We start from the raw sequence: 19,564 nt of genomic DNA on the forward strand, positions 1-19,564 counted from the left end.
TAGCATGCTTTTAACATGATTTGGAAAATACTTGACTAAAATCTCATTGGCTCCCCCTTTTCAGTCTTCAGACCATTGGGAGGCTCACCTAGATGAGAGCTAGTAGTTGAAGTTGGTCAATGAGAGCCAACCATTTTTAAAGGGAAAAAAGGGTTCGGACAGAAAATTTAGGCCATAGTCAACCAGAGCATAAAAGCTGTTTTGGGGGGGAAATTTCGGGTACAAGACCTCCTCCATGAACCTGAGGTGTTACCAATGTCTCTTGCTTACTTGATAGCACGCATGTGTTGGACTCATGTAAAAGGTCTGAAATGAACTGATCCATACCCTCAAAACCACACTTCCTCAATTTCTCCAATGACATTAGCCTCACCTTATAAAGTAATCTACAAGTACAAGTACAAGTGGTGCTTTAGATGCTTAAAAAAAACCTAGTCCCATATTTATTTTGTTGCCATTCTCAATTACTTTCATGGAAGCCATGAAATGAGTGGAAACTGCTCGCTCATGCATTATATGTGATGTGCAATGTCAACCCAAAACCGCTTAGCTTTTGCTTGGTTATTTGATCAAGTTGCATGGCCATTTCAACTATAAGATGATTATTCCAATCTCTAACTTTACCTTTCCTAAAAAACGCATCGTTTTTAGCTGTTAACTCTTTGGCTCTAAATTGTGTGATTCCTGTTAGGACATATGTGGATCATGTTAAGAACATATGCCATTTAGAATTAGCTAATCTTTTGATAAAACGCACTTTACTTGTAATTAGGTAGATCTGGGATGTGTTTAATACTTCAAGAATAAGAGTTTAAGTTCAAGTATTGAAACCATGCCAATCTGTTCAAGAATCAAGTGAAGAAGTGTTGTCTTTTCAAAACTCGACAGATAGCTCGACAGTTGTATCTATCAAGATTTCAAATGTGAAGCTCGATAGATAAGCTCGACATCTGTATCTATCGAGAATTACAAAAGTCAATTTTTCAGTCCTGATTTCACACATATCCATGTGTATGTGTTTAGATTTTCTTTTCTCACAACCCTAAACATATATAAGGATTATTTTAAGGGCTGTTACACTTGATGCAAGTAAATGCAAAGGTTGTTGCACTTGTTGTTGCAAGCATATTGTGACCGGAGACATATGCCCTAGTTCATCTTTTTCTTGAAGAAGATGCTGCATTTGTACACTGTACAGTTTTGTAACCAATGAGTTTCTTGATCTTCATCGTGTGGATGAATTGAAACTTTGCAGTTAACATCCTTCTCAAGTTGGTGTGTTAGTCACTTACTTGGATCCGTGCATTGATTGATTAGTCGTGTACTAGGAGTGTGTATTGAAAAGGAGAGATTGTCACTATAGAACAAGTCCAATTGGGTATTGGGGTAAGGGTTCAACTATAGGTTGGTATAAGGTACTGGGATTCCTTTACTTGTAACCGGTTGTTTTGATAATAGTGGATTCTCGGGAGTGGTGACTTTAAATTCACCCGGTGGGGTTTTTGTTTTAGAGGTTTTTTCCATTCATAAATAAATCATCGTGTCAAATTTAATTTCTGCTGCATTTAGTTATTTGGTGATTTGTTTGTGCTACCATGTGTTATTGCATGTTAATTGAATTAATTAATTAACTTAGCTAATTAATTGATTAATTTATCACAAGGGATCAATACATTCTTAGCCTATCAATCCCACTTTTATTGACATCCAAGCTCTTCATGTTCTCAAAACTACATAGATTTATAATAGTTTTTTACCACACCTTTATCTTCCTCCTCAAAGGAGAAGGGGTAACCCATGAATTGGGCCATTTTCTTCACCCAATATATACTCTCATTCTTCAAATCTTTGCACTTTAAAAATAGTATCCTCTTTGGTAATTCTAAACTTGCTCTCCAATACCCTAATAAATGATCCCAATATGGTCCATAAGGAGATAATCCTTCACAAAAGAACTCAAATGCATCCTCCAAATGAAGATCTTCCATGGCCGAGGCTTCCGCGGTGGTAGCACTCAACTTATGAGCAAAGTGCCATTGAGACACAAATACATCCCTGGATCCCTGCATATGTAAACAATTTTACAACAAGAATTTATAATGGATTTTGGTAAGGAAGTGTAGGGAATGTGCGTAGCCAAAAGTGGTACATCTAGATCCAACATTTGCACGTTTGAGCCAACTCTGAACTTCAAGAAAGGTACCAAATCATGTGCCATTCTGGTGAGTAATGGGTTTGTAGACACATCGCAACTTTATCGTGTCATAATGGCAAAACTCAAAGCCTTAAGCCAAGTTGTGCCAGACTTCAGAGTACTACTTATCACTTGGTTGGGTTAAGGCTTGAAGTGATCTTGAGCCATCAACAATATTCCTTCTACGGAATATGGACCGCACCAAAAACCTTCATATTGGTAGAGATCCAACATCCAATTACCCTTTCTTCTTGGGATGACTGACATGTTCTTTGTATTTTTTATGGATGTTAGGATCTATTATAAACTCATGGGTAGAATCCACCCTTGAAAACTAGCTTGTATGTTATAATCCTATTGTCTCACATTAGTTAACTGTAAGCTTAATCATGTGTTTATAAGCTCTTGGGCATCGTCTCCTTGCAAGCCAGTTTTCAAGGGTGAGTTCTACCCATGAGTTTATAACATTTGGTTTCAGAGCCAATTATCACCCTGATTAATTGGGTGTAGCCCATTGAGTATGGGATCAAATAAGTTGTGGCTTTATGGTCGGATCCCGGAAGAAATGACCTAGAGGCTAGATTAAAATTACTAATAGTTGAGTGGAGCCACCAAAAAGAGAAAGGGCTACCAGCGGGTCAGTGTCGCTAGAGTGAGCTGTCGTGGACGTCAGCTGTGAAGCATGGTGGTATGTTATGATCCTAGTGTCCCACATTGGTTAAGTGTAAGCTTAACTATGTGTTTATAAGCTCTTGAGCACCATTCCCTTGCAAGCCGGTTTTCAAGAATGAGTACTACCCATGGGTTTGTAACAGGATCAGACCTACACTCTTCTTTCTCGTTACTTTTCTGACTATGGTTCATTTTGAAAGAAGAAGATTCCATTGGTACTGTAGGGTCTCAATTTGTAACGATTCCAAGATAAAATTGGACTCGTAAGTAAAGAGGCCCCCCACAATATCATTTGTAGAGAGTGGGCTTGAAAGGTATGACCTGGGGCACAGGTGAGTGGTTTAGTCGTAGTTCCTACGGGAAATACTACATGGGCGGGCTTGGCTTCACTAGCCAAACCCTCCGTTCGCCAGAGTTCTCCCCCCTTCCAGCTTTGTTTTCTTCTCCTTTTATACTGGTGTTCCATTTCCCTTTTTGCGTCCACGTGTTAATTTTACTTTTTTGGGAACAGTCCTGTCCAGTCGACCCATACCTAGAGTGGTTGGGAGTTGCTGGAAAAGCGCATGGGCAAAGGTTTGAGTATGGGCTTGTCAGACGCCGAACTTCGTGTTACTGTGTTGGCGGCTTTTTCCCTTGCCCTGCCCTTACCCTCAGTTCTTTCCTTTCTTTGGGCATTTAGTGAAGTGCCGAGCAGGAGGTCGTCCTCGGTAATGGCTCTCCTCGGCTTGGGCTGTGGACCCTAAGATAAACTGGGCCTGGGCCAGGGCCACAATTTCTTTGGCCCCACAATAGCCCCTCAAAAGCCTGCTGCCCGACTTTTAGTTGGGGAGGAGGGTTTTGATAATGTTGGGCTTATATCATAGCTTGTTCTGATTCTACACTCCATTAATATTTGCATTTTTCCACTTGCACGGGGGACGTGCCAAATCAAGAGGCATTCCTTTATCCACCCGCGCGGAGTCCTTTGACACCCCTACACTCGAGGTGCGCCTTCACGAGGATCTTCAGATCCTACGGTCACAAATGGCGTTGGAACTTGAGCCAACTATTCCTTGTCTGTAGCATTCCTTGGAACTCTGCGTAAATTAAATATCTCCTCCTTTCCCTTTAAATAAGTAGGATAGGAGGTTATTCCTCTTACATTCAAACCCTTCGGTTTTCTTCACAACTGTAATCCTTCAACTATAATCACAGTCTCTATATTTAGTGCTTCCCACCTTTAGTGTAATATGCTTAAGGCACGTATAGGGGCGAAGGAACTACACCCGCCACAGAGGCGCCGGTCCCTCCGAGGTTCAAGGTGATGTGGTCTGGACAAGGTGGACACAGACTCAAGATGATCTTCCATTTTGGTAAGATGGGGATGATATCTCCACATCTTTTAGCCAAAATCCGAAGTAGGTATTGGTCGCGTCAGATTCTTGACGCATCAGAAGTAAGGTTTTCCGCCATCAGCGCCGTCTGCTCTATCGCAGGCGTGGTTATATGGAGGCTCCTCCACTTCCGGCTCTCTGCACCTTTTCTTCAAACGGTGCTAGCCTGGGGTCAGGTTCCCTGCACCTTTTCTTCAACGGTGTAGGCCCCAAGTGGGGTTCTTTGGCTGCCTGAGTTATGGGCATGTAAAAGTGTTAAGGAATAGTTTCCTTAGACAACATCTTGGAACAGCAGCCAACCTCTCCTCTGCACTTCTTCTTTGGCTTTCTCTTCATCCTCTTGTATCTTTTCTTTTTGCTTACGTAGTTAGCTTTAGTATAAGTTTATTCCAGCTTTTCATTGTAAACTGTACTATTTCTTTGTCTTAATAAAAGATGAGTTTATTTCTTTCTGAATACTTTTCCTTTCGGCAGCCATTACTTTGTGAACGGGTGTGCTATGTATGTATTTTCCTTTAGTGATATTTAGAGCAGGAAATTTTGAAACAAAACCTTACCAATCTGAATTTATCTGCATTATCAAGTATTATCAAGTATAATAACGATAATTCCCACTAAGTCAAACTCAGAAACTAACCGAGATGACGGTTCAATGCCCCATAACGCAGGCGCGGCGATCGTCCGAGAACGATAAATACTAAATATACCATCCGAGGGGGCTGCCGAGCAGTGAGGGGCTTTGGCCGTGTTTCAATAACACCTGGCCCTATAACAGTTACACTAACTCCCTTGGTATCTAGGATCTGAGGGCAAGCTGCGGATCTCGGTCAATCTAGGAATTTAACCCAACTATCAATGGATAGCCCTCATCTGGGGTAGACTCTTAGGGCCACATATCGTCCAGGCTATGTCTAGACCCTGCAATTTTCCTCTTAAGTAGTTGGTTTCCCCAGAGGCCTGAGTCCGAGGACCATACAAGGCCTTGGTTCTGTCCAAAACTTGTAGTTTTTGTCCTTCGAAGTAGTTGGTTTCCCCATAGGCTTGAGTCCGAGGACCATACAAGGCCTTGGTTCTGTCCAAAACTTGTAGTTTTTCGTCCAAGTAGTTGGTTTCCCCAGAGGCTTGAGTCCGAGGACCATACAAGGCCTTGGTTCTGTCCAAAACTTGTAGTAAGTAGTTGGTTTCCAAGGCTTGAGTCCGAGGACCATACAAGGCCTTGGTTCTGTCCAGTTTTTGCTTCGAAGTAGTTGGTTTCCCCAGAGGCTTGAGTCCGAGGACCATACAAGGCCTTGGTTCTGTCCAAAACTTGTAGTTTTTCGTCCAAGTAGTTGGTTTCCCCAGAGGCTTGAGTCCGAGGACCATACAAGGCTTGGTTCTGTCCAAAACTTGTAGTTTTTACTTCTAAGTAGTTGGTTTCCCCAGAGGCTTGAGTCCGAGGACCATACAAGGCCTTGGCTCTGTCTAAAGCTAGTAGTTTTTCGTCCAAGTAGTTGGTTTCCCCAGAGGCTTGAGTCCGAGGACCATACAAGGCTTGGTTCTGTCCAAAACTTGTAGTTGCTTCGAAGTAGTTGGTTTCCCCAGAGGCTTGAGTCCGAGGACCATACAAGGCCTTGGTTCTGTCCAAAACTTGTAGTTTTGCTTCTAAGTAGTTGGTTTCCCCAGAGGCTTAAGTCCGAGGACCATACAAGGCCTTGGTTCTGTCCAAAACTTGTAGTTTTTGCTTCTAAGTAGTTGGTTTCCCCAGAGGCTTGAGTCCGAGGACCACACAAGGCCTTGGTTCTGTCCAAAACTTGTAGTTTTTGTTTCTAAGTAGTTGGTTTCCCCGGAGGCTTGAGTCCGAGGACCATACAAGGCCTTGGTTCTGTCCAAAACTTGTAGTTTTTTGTCCAAGTAGTTGGTTTCCCCAGAGGCTTGAGTCCGAGGACCATACAAGGCCTTGGTTCTGTCCAAAACTTGTAGTTTTGATTCTAAGTAGTTGGTTTCCCCAGAGGCTTTAGTCCGAGGACCATACAAGGCCTTGGTTCTGTCCAAAACTTGTAGTTTTTGCTTCTAAGTAGTTGGTTTCGGGGTCCTGTCTTTAGGGAACTTAGCTCCTCGACCAAGCCCCTAGAACCATCTGCGCGGCTGACGACATGAAGCGTAGCCCCTATTCAAGAATCATAGCCCCTAATGGAACTTTACGCTAGAACACCATAACCGGCTGGTAGAAATGCCAAGGGAACCTTCTCCAACTATCGCCTATGCCAGGATACAAACCTTCCCACAGACGGCGCCAATTGTAGGGTCTCAATTTGTAACGATTCCAAGATAAAATTGGACTCGTAAGTAAAGAGGCCCCCCACAATATCATTTGTAGAGAGTGGGCTTGAAAGGTATGACCTGGGGCACAGGTGAGTGGTTTAGTCGTAGTTCCTACGGGAAATACTACATGGGCGGGCTTGGCTTCACTAGCCAAACCCTCTGTTCGCCAGAGTTCTCCCCCCTTCCAGCTTTGTTTTCTTCTCCTTTTATACTGGTGTTCCATTTCCCTTTTTGCGTCCACGTGTTAATTTTACTTTTTTGAGAACAGTCCTGTCCAATTGACCCATACCTAGAGTGGTTGGGAGTTGCTGGAAAAGCGCATGGGCAAGGGTTTGAGTATGGGCTTGTCAGACGCCGAACTTCGTGTTACTGTGTTGGCGGCTTTTTCCCTTGCCCTGCCCCTACCCTCAGTTCGTTCCTTTCTTTGGGCATTTAGTGAAGTGCCGAGCAGGAGGTCGTCCTCGGCAATGGCTCTCCTCAGCTTGGGCCGTGGACCCTAAGATAAACTGGGCCTGGGCCAGGGCCACAATTTCTTTGGCCCCACAGGTACAATGCAAAACTAGTTTGGAATTAACTGGAAATGTGTATAGCTGAACGGGAAAGAAGGTCATTATATAAATAGTAAGTTGATTTCATTTCATTTTGCATTTTAGCCTCCCATTTAGGCCTGCCAATGAACACTATGAAACAAGTACATCTGGTCCCTCCGCCACAAAATTGTGAGCAAATAATCTAGTCCCAAGATTTTTCTTTTGTCCCTTGGCTTGCCTTTTCCCTCGCTATCTTAATAATGTCTCCGGTGGAGTTTCAATCATACGATAAATATATCATGTGGAATCTGAAAAATCATGGAAACGGATGATCACTAAAGAGCAAATGCTTGGCTGTGGAATGAATAAAGTTGTAGCACACAGTCTGATGCTAATAGAACTCACGGGCCAAAAAGATGATTCAAGAACCAATTGGTCTTTAATTTGTTCGTACCGAGCCAAAGCCAATCATTTCTTCTTTATTCATTTCATGTACGTAACATGAGTATAAATGGTATGATATATATTAGTAGGTGTTAATCCCTTTGTAATGTCGCTTACAACGTAACCTATTTTAATTTATATTGAGACTCCCATTAATCAGTTAATTTATATAGCCAAGTTTGTATCACAATTTTAATTAGCTTTAGAGCATTCCCATCAGCTCATGTAAACTCTTCTAAAATAGAAAAATGTGCAAGTTTTACACATTTTGAGCAAAATAACACCCACATCGGTGGGTGTAAAGTTGTGTATAATTTACACCCGGCTGTGTAAATGAATAGTAACCGTGTATATATACACGGTTACTGTTTACCGTGTAAACCATTTTTTTATTTTATTTTCTCTCTCCTTTATTAAACTACTACTCTTCCCCAACCATTACAACAACCAGTGCGCCAGAATCAACTGAAAATGAACCAAACACATCTACTGAAAATTAACCAAAATCAACCTAGTATCAACTGAAAATTAACCCAAAATCAACAGAAAATTAACCCAAACACATCTACACAGACAAATCTACACAGAGATACACTTGCTAATAAAAAAAAAAAAACACAGAGAGATCGGAGCTTATCGGAACAATTAGTGCTTGACTGGAATGATCAGAGCTCGTGGGTATGGGTCTCGCCTGATCGGTGCTTGTGGATCGGAGCTGTTGAGATCGGTGCTTGCCTGATCGGAGCTGTGGATCGGTGCTTGACTGGAACGATCGGAGCTCGTGGGTCTTGCTTGATCGAAGCTCGTGGGTATGGGTCTTGCCTGATCGGTGCTTGTGGATCGGAGTTGTGGAGATCGGTGCTTGCCTGATCGGAGCTGTGGATCGGTGCTTGTGACCGAGATGGTGTGGATTAGACTGAGAGGGAGAGTTGATTCAGAAACTAATTGAATATAACAGGACAAGTTGTTGTTGATGGGTATAGAGATGGAGATCGGTGGATTGGAGAGGCGTTGTGGTGCTTGTGATGGCTGTGGTGTTGATGGAGTTCTCTGGTTCGTCTGGGTTTTGATCGTGAGAGAAAGAAGAAGAAAGAAGAGGAAGAAAAGAAAGAGGAAACGGCAGACAATGAAAAAGAAAGAAAGAAGGAAGAAAATAAGGGATTGGAAAAAGAACGCGTAGGTTAAATAATATTAAAAAAAGAATATAAAAATATTATTTATATAAAATATCTTGTATAATAGATGATCTGATGTGGGTATTTTGTAAAGATAGATGTGTAAAATAGAAAAAATAACTTTTTTAGTGTAAAATAGATGATGAATTTACATGAGTTGGTGTGGATGCTCTAAGTGTGCGTTAGTGATGAGAATGTTGTCATGTGGTGTGGGTGTGTTCCAAAAACTTTGTCCAACCCTTTTTCCTTTTTATCGTTCGTAGAGCATTTCTAATTTTATGTATCATATTGTAGCCGTCATTGGTCCCGATGTTGACCAAGTCATATCAATCTTCAAAAAAAAAAAAAAAAAAAAAAAAAAACAAACAAACAAACAAAAGAACAAAATAATGACATTAAGGGTATGCATGCTCTTGCAATTTTAAGTATCAACAATTTTCTCCAAAAAAAAAAAAGTTTCAACAATTAAAACTCACGAGAAAATGCATTAATACTTAATACAACACACTAACAACACAGGGATCAATCTCACTTTATTAAGCTTTCTTCAAAAAAGCAAAAAAAAAAAAAAAATCTCACTTTATTACACAACCTACTAGTGGTCCTTATACCAAAATGACCATAACAGGCAATGGTGCCACATTTTATTCAATTCTTATACTCAAATATTTTTTTTAGAAGCCATGAAAGGAGTGTAGATGATGGAGGACGTAAAGGTGAAATGAGGCTAGATCACATTCTAGTTTAACAAAACCCTTAAATCCATATGGGGCCTTGAATCCACAAGAAACAATAAAAACTCAATATTATTGATCGTAAATTGGTCTATATTCATAATTCATCTTGCAAGCTTATTTAAAGGCTCCAGAAAACTTATTTTACAAACCAAATATTCCTAATTGATACCCTATCATGTTAGAACTCTAATTTGACTAGAAAACCTTTAAAAATACCTATGTAAAGTTGTGATTTCCAAATAGCCCTTGTTGTCTTTAATTCCGTGCCAAATTTGATTGTATTTTCTTCAATCATTTCCTTGTATTTATGTGGGTTTATTTGTAAGGGATGAGTGTGGGAAATTGGTGAAGAATCAAGCTTCAAAGTTGGATCAGTGCAGTTCGTGACTAACTCGCGAGAAGAGTAACCCGCAATAGGATACGTGTGAAGCACATGATTGGAAGTTGAAGAGTCATGCCAAGCTATCAAATTCGCAAGTAATTTGCGAGAAAGGCCATCTCACGAGGTATCCGCAAAACTCTCTGTTTGGCAAAAAGAAAAAGTGTTTTACCAAATTCTTTACTCACACTATCAATACCCTCATTACCCATGAAATGTAAGAAGTGCGTTTCAGAGAGAAAACCCTAGCAAAAACACTTGAGAGTTAGAGATTGTTATACTCACAATCAGGCTGAATTGCGGGATCCAGAAAGTTAATAAAGACAAGACTTTGAGAAGTCCATTGGTAGTAGGAGCTTAGAGGGCTCAAGTATATGGGGTAAACTAGGCCTGGAGAGTCTTTTGTTATTCAAGTACTCCAACTTTATTCACTAGTGGATCGATTTCAACTTGGAGGGTCGCGGAGAGGTTTTTTGCCGAGTTCTTCGGTTTCCTCTTTAATAACACGTCTTGGTGTTATCTTATATTTGCATCTTTCTTCTTTACTCTTTAAACTTTTCATTTATTGTTCATTGTGGTTGGATATGGCTTAGAGTAGTGTTACCGGTATATTGCGCATATTTACTCTTGTTTCGCACTTTTTTAAGTTAGAGTAAAAGCAATCTAGCCGTAATTTTAAAATTGGGGTATGAAAAAGTTTTAGTGTTTTCACACTAATTTGAGCTTTCAATTGGTATTAGAGCGGGTACACTTTTTGGATTTCATTATTCTTGTGTGATCCTAGAACCTGTTTGAGATGGATAGATCTCAATTCCTCAATGCACCTCTCTACTTTGATGGGAGTAACTGTGTGTTTTGGAAAGTACATATGTGTGCTTTTTCTATGTGCTATTGATGAGACCATTTGGAATTCCGTTAAGAAAGGTTAGGTGAGACCCATAACACCCAAAGCTAAATAGGATAAGGCTACACTTGCTTTGGCAAACGCCAATAGCAAAGCTATTAATGCTATTTTGTGTGATGTTTCTACTGATGAATTCCACAGGATATCTTATGTGAAGACTTCCAAAGAGGCGTGGACCATTTTTGAGACCATCTATGAAGGAATCAAGAAAGTCAAGGACACCAAGCTTCAAATGCTCACTACTCGATTTGAGAAAGTGAAGATGAGTGACGATGAGTCATTTGATTCATTTTATGGGAGACTCAATGAGATTGTTATTGCCAAGCTCAATCTCGGAGAGAAGATTGAAGACGCTTAAGTGGTGAGGAAGGTCTTGAATTTTCCGTCAAATTTTCATTTCTTCCAAAATTTAACACAGAGAGTTTCACAACTCCCTCATGAGTGCATCGTGAGAAACAGCTTCCAGTGAAACTTGCCCTGTGCATTTGAGGCATTTCGCGAGTACCTCGCAAGAACTTCGCGAGTAGCTATTTCGCGAAATGAGTAGATTTTGAGTTTTTAAAGGGGTACATAGTGGCAGTTTTTCAAAAGTTTATTTTTGCCTCCTTCGTACCTCTCTCAACCCAAAACACCATTTTCATGCAAATCTCAACCAAAACTCCTTGGATTTCATCTCTAAGTCTTCTCTAAGGTATGTTTTAATGACTTTTATCTTTTAATTCCTTAGATTAAGTCTTAGATTCTTAAAATTCTAGGGTTGGGGTTATTTTGAATGGGGTTGGGAAAATTCAATTTGTGTTGAATCTTTTTAACTTTTTCTTGCTTGGGCTGTGTCCCATTGTGTTTGTTTGTGTTTATGTTGGCCCCTAGTGGCATTTTAACATGTATTTAGGCAAGTTTTTCTTGTGTTCATGCATTGTTTCACATATAAGTGCATGTGTGCACTCTAAATGTTTGATAAAATGCCTATATGGTATTTTTTTTCATTCTTTTGGACTCCAATGAGTACCAATTTTTGGGGCTTACTATGATTATGCATGTTTATCATGTTTTGATAATTTTTTGTGTGTTTTACACACTTTGCCCCATGAGTGTTTGTTCATGCATTACTCATGCACACTAGATGCACCCTTGATGCACCCTTGATGCACACACTCTAACACTTAACATATTTTGCATTCACTCATGCTAGTTAAGTCTTTGAGACCTTTTAGCACCTATAACATGTTTTTATGTATATGTTTTGCTTGTCTATTTCCATTTTAGGACATTTTTTTGTTGTTCTTGTTTATGGACTAACTTGTATTTAATCAAGTTTGTTACCATATTTGTGTATGGTTTGTGTGTTTGTTCATTTTTGTAGATGTCTTGTAAGTCATTTGCAAAGAAATCAGCAAAGCGTTCTCATCACTCTCCCAATTCATTCAAAAACGATGATGCTAACAATGCCTACATTGATCACTACAAGAATGCTTCGATCATCATGGAAAGGGGTGTGTACACTAAATCCTTGGAGAACACATTCATTCTGGAAGTGAACAAGGAGAGGACATGGACCAAATTGCTAAATCCCTCAGGTGATGTGTATGAGTGCATCATTAAGAAATTCTTTGCAAATGCATTTGTGGAAGACGACCACATCTGCTGCTGGGTTAGGGGGAAAGAGTTTACTGTCTCTAGAGAGTCAATCCAAGAGTTGTTAGAGATCCGACCAATGACTTTGGATACCTTGCAACACTATGATGAGAGGAAAGACAAGCTTGAGCCTCTTGTGCAAGTTCTTAGAGGTCAGCTCAAAAAGACGGCTTTGCACTTGATTAATTTCTCTCCTGAGATGAGGGCTTTGGCCTATATCATTATCTTCAACCTCTATCTAATGAAGAATTTGATAACCTTGTCGAGGCATTTTCCTCCATGATCAATTCACTCACAAAGAGAATGATATTTGTGGTCACATCTACCACCTGTCAAGTGCATTCAGAAGAGAAAGTCAAGGATGACTCTACCATTTCCAAGCCTTACCACGTCTCTAATATCAAAGGCAAGGGTGAAGATTCCAAGTGGACTCTTAGTCATGCAAAGGGAAGAGTCAATTAGTGAACACAATATGAACTGAAGTAAAGCTCATGTTCCTAGTCTAGAAGCTGGTGCAACATAAATTCCAAGAGATGAAGTTACAGATAAAGGTGGCAACACCGAAGATGAGATTGATCGATTCACTCATGGACTAGAGGATACTCCACAGCCTTCTTCTCAAGCACAAGCTAGAGCACCCGACTACCTTGATTTGATACTTGGAAGGATAGAACAGATGCATGCCATGTTGATTGCACACATTGACTACTCCACGAGGCAGTTTACATACCTTCAAGGTCAAATCGCTGCCCTATTTTCTCAGATTCAAGATTTTGAAAAATCAGACTCAAAATCTGATGCTTTCTAGGACCTTTGGCCATTCTGGTAAAAAAGGGGGAGTAGATTAGCTTGAGGGGGAGTACAGCTTAAGGGGGAGTAGTAAAACCATTGGTTTATTTTTTTGGTGGATTATGCTTTTATAGTTTTTGTTTTATTTACAGTGTTTTCTTTAAAGTTTCCAGTACTTTAATTTAAAACGTAGTTTTTCTTTAGTACTTTATGTTCCTTGGTTTTTATAGCCGTTTCTTGATGCTTTTAGTTATCTATTACTTCTCGCTTTAGTTTCCTTAATGCATCATGTGGTTTGTTGGACATGCAATTAATTTTTTGCATTGTTCTTAATTGTATTGCATGTCTGGATGATCATTTACTCATTAAATGTTCATTGTAGTCATTTCTTAATGATTGTTTCTATATGATCAAGTTATGTTATATGTTCTCATATCTTGTGTTTATCTTGATCGCATTTTACTTGTTCTCTATACATGCCTAGTGTTCTACTTGTCTCATGCTTAATGAAGTTTATTTGTTATATGCTAGTGTTTCGAGATACAAGTGCGTATGGTTCAAATGCTTCACAGCTTTTAGATTTAGGTGTGAGTGGATTTTGCCTATGTTCCCAAACTCACGTTAAAGTCTAGATTATGGACTTTGTCACGGAATAGCCAAAGGGGAAGATTGTAAAGTTGTGATTTCCAACTAGCCTTTGTTGGCTTTAAGTCCGTGCCAAATTTAATTGTATTTTCTTCAATCATTTCCTTGTATTTATGTGGGTTTATTACTAAGGGATGAGTGTGTGAGATTAGTAAAGAATCAAGCTTCAAAGTTGGATTAGTGTAGTTCACAACTAGCTTGCTAGAAGAGTAACCCGCAAAAGGCCTCATGTGAAGCACATGATTGGAAGCTGAAGAGTCATGCCAGATTGTCAAATTTGCGAGTACTTCGCGAGAAAGGCTATCTCGCGAGATATCCACGAAACTCTCTATTTGGCAAAAAGAAAAAGTGTTTTACCAAATTCTTTATCTACACTATAAATACCCTCATTACCCACGAAATGTAAGAAGTGCTCTTTAGAGAGAAAACCATAGCAAAAACACTTGAGAGCTAGAGATTGTTATACCCACAATCATCTACAAATTTCCTCTTGGTTTTCCTCTACTCCTACCTTTTCATCTCTACATCCTAGAGAGATTCTTAGCTCAAACACTTACCACACCCAATCTGAATGTTGAGTCAAGTTTTGGTGTTGTTGGGAAGCATTGGAGAGAGCCATTAAGTGGCGGATGCAATCGGCCTGAATTGCAGGATCTTGAAAGCTAGTGAAGACAAGACTCCGAGAAGTCCATTGGTAGTAGGAGCTTGGAGGGCTCAAGTACATGGGACAGACTAGGCTTGGAGGGTCTTTTGTTATTCGTGTGCTCCAACTTTATTCACTAGTGGATCGATTTCGACTTGGAGGGTTGCGGAGAGGTTTTTCCCCTAGTTCTTCGGTTTCCTCTTCGATAACACGTCTTGGTGTTATCTTATGTTTGCATTCCTCTTCCATACTCTTTAAGCTTTTCATTTATTGTTCATTGTGGTTGGATATGGCTTAGAGTAGTGTTAATGGTATATTGCACATATTTATTCTTGTTCCGCACTTTGCTAGGTTAGAGTAAAAGCAATCTAGCCGTAATTTTAAAATTGGGGTATGAACAAGGTTTAGTGTTTTCACACTAATTTGAGCTTGCAACCTAAAATCAAGGAAATAAAATCCTGTCACCTAAAATTACGAAAATTTAAAAAAAATATCAAAAATCAACATATATATTTTGTCCTACATCAGTAAATCATCTCTCATGCATTAGATGAGACATGCAATACTAAGCCAAAACCGTTTAGCTTGTGCTCAGTAATTTTATTAAGCAGTATTGCCATTTTAGGTGTAGGATGGTTCTTCCAATCTCCAATTTTACTTTTCCTAAAAAATGTGTTGTTTTTGAATGGCGACCCTCTAAAATGCGTGATTCCACTTTTATTCACATTTAAACCAAACAAGGGCCATGAAGACACAAATACATCATTTGGATCCCTGCATATATATCTCTGTGTGTGTAAATAATTTTACAATCAAAATTTATAATGGATTTTGGTAATAAAGTGTGGGGAATGTGTGTAGCCACATGTGGAACATCGAGATTCAACGTTAGTGAGTTTTAGCTAAGTAGGATCTCCAAGTAGGGCAACAAATCATGTGCAAGTGTGATGTGTAATGGGCTTGTAGACTCATTGAAACGAGATCATGTCATAATGGCATAACTCAAGTGGTTGGATTAAGGCCTGAAGTGGCCTTGCACTGTCAAAATTCCTTCAATAAAAAATTGAGCTAACCAAAACCCTTCATGTTCGTAGACATCCATGGACCAACTGCCCTTTCTTCTGGAGTCTGGGTTGACAAGATCTCTTTGAATTCGTTAAAGTTATTTTGGATCAGACTCACACTCTTCTTTCTCATTAGTTTTTGGACCAAGGTTCATTTTGGAAGAAGATGGGAGAAATTGATGATATTGGACTGAAAAATAGAATTGTCAGTCTGTATTCATGTTAAGCTTTTGTAACTATATTTAGTATTTTTTTTTAATAGAAAATAACTATATATAGTATTAGATTTTAGATTATTAGTTGTTTCTCAACAAAAAGGAAAAAAGAAGTAGAAGAAGAAGAAGAAGAAGAAGTATTAGACATTGGATTTTCCATTAAGCTCTAAAACTTTAAAATGAACTAGTGTATAACACGTGTATATGATCCGTTCAATTAAAAACAATCATAATTACACATATGTATGAGTTCAAATTATATCTAGTGTTGTAAGAGTTACACATTTTTTAAGCCATATATATATATTCTTTCTTTTGGTGGTAGGTTGAGCCTCCAGTTCATTCTTTCTGTTTATTATCTTGTGATTACCTGTTTAAGCTAATCCTTTACTTCCCAGTTATCTTCTTTTTCCTATCTTTGTTTCTTTCCTAAAATTTGTTGTAGATGTATACTGTTGAGAAGAGTAAGTCCAGATTTGTGTTGTTTGTAACCCAGTAAGACCAAGAATATTCCAAGCTGTGAACGTTTGCCCAAGTGTCCAAACAGTAATGCCCGTTGAGCCAAGAGAGAGCGTTTAGGGTTTGAGCGAACAAGGGTTAGCAGGACGTTAGTAGGGAATAGAAGGCAATCAGAGGTTGCAATAAGCATAAGAAAAGGCATCAGTCTCTTTGAGTGTACCCTGTTTTAGATCTAAGGTTAGATCCAGAAATTGGAAGATAAAGGTAGTCTAGGTTGTAATTGATTTCTTAGGCTTTTAATCCAAAATGATAAATAGGATGTTTAGAAGGAGTGATTCATCCATCAGCATTAGATCTAGCAGTACATCCCTCTCTAAGATTCCACAAGAAGATGGAATGATAAACTCGGAGTCGTACCAGCTCTCAGATCTAGATCAGAAGTTAGGAGATTGGAACATACCCAAAGTTTCCACAACCCAAGTTTATAAGTCATCATCGTGGTCCTTGAAAAAGACTTTCAAAACAGACTACCATGTTAGGACTATAGAGCAAATTTACAGCATCAACAAGGAGTATGAAACATGCTACTTGTTATCCCTTGCAGCAGTGAAAGCCCACAGGGAAAAAGATCACAAATTCCTCCACATTGGTCTTGTCCAAGTAGGAGTAAAACCATTGATCAGAGAAGGGTAGAACAACTCAATCCTATGGCCCTTAGAGACACTCGTCATGTTAGATTTAATGACAGCCTCTTAGGAACCATGGAATCCAGTCTGAGCGGCAGACCAGTCCACTTTGACTGCTTCCCCAACTTCACTGTAGCACTTGACGACCCTCACATCTTGAAGGTCCTCACCCTCAACATAAAAACCCATGAAACTCTTGTGTTACATGGAACCAGATAGCTTGCCCTTATATACAGAGTATATTATAAGTGCATGAGGACAAACATGTCTATCCAAGCCATAGACAAGAGAAAGGTTGGTGAAACCACCCTTATCCAAACTCCAGACGTTAGATCCACAGTTCAGGTACCCAGAACCCTGAAATGGTCTGAGGTCACTTTCCCAGCACATTGGACTATAGATAATGAAAATTATCAGCTACAGATCCAAAACCCAGTTAGGAACCTAGATTTAGATTTTGTCCAACAACTAGCCGATGGAACAGTTAGACTTAGCTTTGACCAATTTAGGTACAGGTCACCCTTAAAATATGATGAACCCAGGTCCAGATCTTTGGTAGATCTGTACCAAAAACCAAGGTCTAGATCCATAGATCTACGCCAACCCTTTCAGCAGCCAACTATCCACGTTAGAGATAGACCTGCATCCTAGTGTAGTTCGTCCAGAACACGAGCACCCTTTCCCACATCTAGAAGAGACCTAGATCCACAGTTTCAAGGTGTAAAAAACCATTCCCAGGTTAGTACCCCTTGTTACATAGCCAAGCAAGACTCCGTTGCTGATCAAGAAGAAGACAGCACTAGTCAAGACAGCCTAAAACTTCCTTCACCATCAGGAACTGATATGAGAAATCCTATTCAGCAAGAAACTGAATATGATTATCAGCTCTTAGTGTTAAGGAAAGAATTCACCCCTGATATGGATGCTCTTGAAAAGGATTTTAATTCTGAAAGAAACAGAGCCTCTGAGCACGCGCTCACGCGTGTGCTTAGAGGCTAGTATACATTATGATGATCAAAAGTATGCTAGAAATTGATCATTATTCTCCAAATTAAATTTTTATAACATCCCAAAAAAAAAAAAAAAAAAAATTTCCAAAAGAACAAAAAAAAAAAAAAATTTCCAAAAGGACAAAAAAAAAAAAAAAAAAAAATTTCCAAAAGGACCAAAAGAAAAAAAGTATATGAAAATTATCTTCATTCTACAATTACTTGAACCTCAAAGCCTCCATATTATATGGGTCATGTTAATGGGTACCCTTAGGGCAATTGTTAATAAGCTATTATAAGAAATTTTTTTTACACCACTTTCATGGAAAATATAAAAAGCCGTCAAAAAAATTAATTACTTTTTTATTTTTCAAATTTTCTAAAAATACTGCCTAAATCAATGCCCTTAGGGTAGTGATGATAGAGCGAGAGGGCAAGAGTGAGATTCAATAAGAAGGCAGGGAGTCGGGTTGAGGAAGAAAGAAAATAGGAAAGGAAGATGGAGACTATTAGTGAAGAAAGATAAAATAGTGAGAGAGAACATACTTTTCAATTAAAAAATTAGAAACATGAATATAATATTAATATTTATTTGTAACTTTGAGCTATAATAGATTGTCATAGATGACAGTTTACCGTAGCTCAATTGCTAAATAAATATTAAGAACATCACTGTGAATGCCCTTATATTGTGGGGTGGGTGTGGGTTTCAATCCATTTCCATCCAAAAGGGCCCACGTTATTATTGGCTTAGCAGTTTGTCCGATTCTCCATACATGAAGTGTTTTGAGTTCTAAAGCTTAAATAGGTGTCATCCCCTAGGAACCTATTGTTTAGTGCTTAGTTCCAGTTGGGATTTTTAAAAGGTGTAGTTCTCAATTTGCATATAAAATAAAATAAAGGGTAAATTCTACTAAACCCCCCTAAGGTTTGGGCTAATACCAATTAAGTCCAAGACTTTTAACAAATGACCAACTTGGTCCTTAAAAGACAATTTTATCCCTAACTCTGTTTAGTACTATTCACTATTCTCTTTCTCATCTCAGACCCTCTCTTCTATTCACTGTGATTACACTAGGCCTGTCCACGGGTCGATCCGAGTTGGGTTTGTGCCCAACCCGGAACCGACTAGACCACGTCGGGTCTCCAACATCCAGACCCGCTGCCAATCATAAGATGAGTCAGTTTGGGCGACTTGGATATCGGTTAGTGTCGGACGATGGTCGGTTGGACTCGGGGAAGACAAAAAATGGTGAAATCAAGCCGGAACTGGCTGAAATCTGCTAGATATGGCCGAAACATGGTCGGATTGAGCAAGATTTCTAAAGGTACTCACCAAATCTTGAAGAGATCTCGAAGAGATCTAGTCGGATCTCAATGAATCTGTCGAGATCTTGCTGGATCTCAACGGATCTGTTGAGATCTTACCGAGATCTCGCCGGATCTCAATGAATCTGTCAAGAAATGATTGAAAATCCTCATACCTGAGAAAATCGGTGAGTGTTTCTAATATATAGGCGATCAGATCGGTTGGTATAAGATTTTGAAGATCAGACCCATCAACCGACCAACCAATCTCGGTTTTTAGAGGTTGAGACCCGCTGCCGACCGTCACCAGTGTCGGGTCGACTAGTTTTGGGTACGGATTGGACGATTTGTCTTGAGTTGGTCAGGAACGAGTTCTGGTGGACAACCCTAGATTACACTAACATGAGCATGGATTTGAGAAC

This window comes from Quercus lobata, chromosome 5 (genome assembly GCF_001633185.2).
Source record: "Quercus lobata isolate SW786 chromosome 5, ValleyOak3.0 Primary Assembly, whole genome shotgun sequence".
Lineage (NCBI taxonomy): Eukaryota > Viridiplantae > Streptophyta > Magnoliopsida > Fagales > Fagaceae > Quercus > Quercus lobata.